Source organism: Hordeum vulgare, chromosome 6H (genome assembly GCF_904849725.1).
Source record: "Hordeum vulgare subsp. vulgare chromosome 6H, MorexV3_pseudomolecules_assembly, whole genome shotgun sequence".
Lineage (NCBI taxonomy): Eukaryota > Viridiplantae > Streptophyta > Magnoliopsida > Poales > Poaceae > Hordeum > Hordeum vulgare.
Genome location: NC_058523.1, coordinates 483496439 through 483501381, shown reverse-complemented (window position 1 = coordinate 483501381; position 4943 = coordinate 483496439).

Genomic DNA, 4943 nt, shown 5'->3' with positions numbered 1-4943 from the left:
TCGTAGTAGCTCCTGGGTATTTGATACCGGTGTTGTTGCTCACATTTGCAACTCAAAGCAGGAACTGCGGAATAAGCGGAGACTGGCCAAGGACGAGGTGACGATGCGCGTCGGGAATGGTTCAAAGGTCGATGTGATCGCCGTCGGCACGCTACCTCTACATCTACCGTCGGGATTAGTTTTAAACCTTAATAATTGTTATTTAGTACCAGCTTTAAGCATGAACATTGTATCAGGGTCTTTCTTAATGCGAGACGGCTACTCATTTAAGTCAGAGAATAATGGTTGTTCTATTTATATGAGTGATATGTTTTATGGTCATGCTCCGCTGGTGAATGATTTATTCTTGATGAATCTCGATCGTGATGTTACACATATTCATAGTGTGAGTACCAAAAGATGTAAAGTTGATATTATAGTCCCACATACTTGTGGCACTGCCGCCTTGGTCATATCGGCGTTAAGCGCATGAAGAAGCTCCATAATGATGGACTATTAGAGTCTCTTGACTTTGAATCATTTGACACATGCGAACCGTGCCTCATGGGCAAGATGACTAAGACTCCATTCTCAGGAATAATGGAGAGAGCAACCGACTTATTGGAAATAATACATACTGATGTGTGTGGTCCAATGAACGTTGAAGCTCGCGGTGGTTATCGTTATGTTCTCACTCTCACCGATGATTTGAGTAGGTATGGGTATATCTAATTGATGAAGCACAAATCTGAGACGTTTGAAAAGTTCAAGGAATTTCAGAGTGAGGTTGAGAATCAACGTGACAAAAAATTAAATGTCTACGATCTGATCGTGGAGGAGAATATTTGAGTCACGAGTTTGGCACACACCTAAGGAAGTGTGGAATCGTTTCACAATTGACGCCGCCTGGCACACCGCAACGCAACGAAGTGTCTGAACATCGTAATCGCACTTTATTAGATCTGGTACGATCTATGATGTCTCTTACCGACTTACCGCTATCATTTTGGGGATACGCATTAGAAACTGCAACATTCACTTTAAATAGGGCACCATCTAAATCCGTTGAGACGACACTGTATGAACTATGGTTTGGCAAGAAACCTAAGTTGTCGTTTCTTAAAGTTTGGGGCTGCGATGCTTATGTGAAGAAACTTCAACCAGAAAAGCTCGAACCCAAAGCGGAGAAATGCGTATTCATAGGATACCCTAAGGAAACTACTGGGTATACCTTCTATCTTAGATCCGAAGGTAAAACCTTTGTTGCCAAGAACGGATCCTTTCTAGAGAAAGAGTTTCTCTCGAAAGAAGTAAGTGGGAGGAAGGTAGAACTTGATGAGGTAATTGCACCCCCTCTCGAACATGATTGTAGCGCAGCGCGGGAAGTTGTTCCTGTGGCGCCTACACCGACTGAAGAGGAAGTTAACGATGATGATCATGAAGCTTTGGATCAAGTTACTATTGAACCGCGAAGGTCCACAAGGGCACGCTCTGCACCAGAGTGGTATGGCAACCCTGTGATGGAAATCATGTTGTTAGACAACGGTGAACCTTCGAACTATGAAGAAGCGATGGCGGGCCCGGATTCCAACAAATGGCTTGAGGCTATGAAATCCGAGATAGGATCCATGTATGAGAACAAAGTATGGACTTTGGTGAACTTGCCCGATGACCGGCGAGCCATAGAAAATAAATGGATCTTCAAGAAGAAGACTGATGCAAACGGTAATGTAACCGTTTACAAAGCTCGACTTGTCGCAAAGGGTTTTCGAAAAATTCAAGGAGTTGACTACGAAGAGACTTTCTCTCCCGTAGCGAAGCTGAAATCAGTCCGAATCATGTTAGCAATTGCCGCCTTTTATGATTATGAAATTTGGCAAATGGATGTCAAAACAGCATTCCTTAACGGGAACATTAAGGAAAAGTTGTATATGATGCAACCAGAAGGTTTTGTTGACCCTAAGGGTGCTAACAAAGTGTGCAAGCTCCAGCGCTCCATCTATGGGCTGGTGCAAGCATCTCGGAGTTGGAACATTCGCTTTAATGAGGTGATTAAAGCGTTTGGGTTCATACAGGTTTACGGAGAAGCCTGTCTGTACAAGAAAGTGAGTGGGAGCTCTGTAGGTTTCCTCATACTGTATGTGGATGACATATTATTGATGGGGAATAATATAGAGATGTTGGAGAGCATAAAGGCCTATTTGAACAAGAATTTTTCAATGAAGGACCTTGGAGAAGCTACATACATGTTAGGCATCAAGATCTATAGAGATAGATCAAGACGCCTCATAGGTCTTTCGCAAAGTACATACCTTGACAAGATATTGAAGAAGTTCAATATGGAAAACTCAAAGAAAGGGTTCTTGCCAGTTTTGCAAGGTATGAGATTGAGTAAGACTCAGTCGCCGACCACGGCAGCAGATAGAGAGAAGATGAGTTATGTCCCCTACGCTTCAGCCGTGGTCTCCCTAATGTATGCCATGTTGTGTACCAGACCTGATATAAACCTTGCCATAAGTTTGGTAGGGAGGTACCAAAGTGATCCCGGTATGGAACACTGGACAGCAGTCAAGAATATCCTGAAGTACCTGAAAAGAACCAAGAAAGTGTTTCTTGTTTATGGAGGTGACGAAGAGCTCGTCGTAAAGGGTTACGTCGATGCTAGCTTCGACACAGATCCGGATGACTCTAAGTCACAGACCGGATACGTATATGTGTTGAATGGTGGGGCAGTGAGCTGGTGCAGCAGCAAGCAAGAAGTCGTGGCAGCATCTACATGTGAAGCGGAGTACATAGCTGCTTCAGAAGCGGCTCATGAAGGAATTTGGATGAAGGAGCTCATGACCGACCTTGGAGTGGTTCCAAGCGCGTCGGGTCCAATGACACTCTTCTGTGATAACACTGGGGCCATTGCCATAGCCAAGGAGCCCAGGTTTCATCGGAAGACGAAGCGCATCAAACGCCGCTACAACTCCATCCAGGACCATGTCGAGAGTGGATTGATAGATATTTGTAAAGTACACACGGATAACACTCTTCTGTGATAACACTGGGGCCATTGCCATAGTACAACTCCATCCAATGACACTCTTCTGTGATAACACTGGGGCCATTGCCATAGCCAAGGAGCCCAGGTTTCATCGGAAGACGAAGCGCATCAAACGCCGCTACAACTCCATCCAGGACCATGTCCAGAGTGGAGTGATAGATATTTGTAAAGTACACACGGATCTGAATATTGCACACCCGTTGACTAAACCTCTTCCACGAGCAAAACATGATCAACACCATAATGCTATGGGTGTTCGATACATCACAATGTAACTAGATTATTGACTCTAGTGCAAGTGGGAGACTGTTGGAAAGATGCCCTAGAGGCAATAATAAAATGCTTATTATCATATTTCCTTGTTCATGATAATCGTCTATTGTTCATGCTATAATTGTATTAACAGGAAACAGTAATACATGTGTGAATAAATAGATCACAAAGTGTCCCTAGCAAGCCTCTATTTGGCTAGCTCGTTAGTCAATAGATGATCATGGTTTCTTGATCATGGGCATTAGATGTCATTGATAACGGGATCACATCATTGGGAGAATGATGTGATGGACAAGACCCAATCCTAAGCATAGCACTAGATCATATTGTTCGTATGCTAAAGCTTTTCTAATGTCAAGTATCTTTTCCTTCGACTGTGAGATTGTGCAACTCCCGGATACCGTAGGAGTGCTTTCGGTGTATCAAACGTCACAACGTAACTGGGTGACTATAAAGATGCACTACGGGTATCTCCGAAAGTGTCTGTTGGGTTGGTACGAATCGTGATCGGGATTTGTCACTCCGTGTGACTGAGAGGTATCTCTGGGCCCACTCGGTAGAACATCATCATGAGCTCAATGTGACTAAGGAGTTAGTCACACGATGACGTGCTACAGAACGAGTAAAGAGACTTACCGGTAACGAGATTGAACAAGGTATAGGTATACCGACGATCGAATCTCGGGCAAGTTCTATACCGACAGACAAAGGGAATCGTATACGGGATTGATTGAATCCTTGACATCGTGGTTCATCCGATGAGATCATCATGGAGCAAGTGAGAGGCACCATGGGTATCCAGACCCTGCTGATGGTTATTGGCCAGAGAGGTGTCTCGGTCATGTCTGCCTGTCTCCCGAACCCGTAGGGTCTACACACTTAAGGTTCGATGACGCTAGGGTTATAGGGAATTGTTATACGAGGTTACTGAAAGTTGTTCGGAGTCCCGGATGAGATCCCAAACGTCACGAGGAGCTCCGGAATGGTCCGGAGGTAAAGATTGATATATAGGACGGATGGTTTCGGATAGCGGAAGTGTTTCGGGCATCACCGGTAACGTACCGGGACCACCGGGACCACCGGAGGTGGCCCCGGGGGACCACCGAAGGGGGGCAACGACCCCGGGAGGTGATATGGGCCAAGTGGGGGTGGGAACCATCCCCTAGGTGGGCTGGTGCGCCTCCCCACTCAGCCCAATGCAAAGGGGAGAGAAAAGGGGGGCAAACCCTAAGCAGGTGGGCCTAAGGCCCACCAGGTGGTGCGCCACCCACTCCTCCCCCTCTGGCCGCCGCACCTCCAATCTGGGGGGCTGCCGCACCACCTAGGGTGGGAACCCTTGGGGTGTCACCCCCTCTCCCCTTCCCCTATATATAGTGGGCACTTTTGGCCATTGGAGATTAGACTTTTGCCTCTCCCTCGGCGCAGCCCTGCCCTTCTTTCTCCTCCTCTCTGCCGGTGCTTGGCGAAGCCCTGCCGGGAGACCTCGTCTCTCCATCGACACCACGCCGTCGTGCTGCTGGAGTTCTTCCCCAACCTCTCCCTCCTCCTTGCTGGATCAAGGTGCAGGAGACGTCACCGGGCTGCACGTGTGTTGAACGCGGATGTGCCGTAGTTCAGCACTAGATCGGAATCGCTGCGAGTA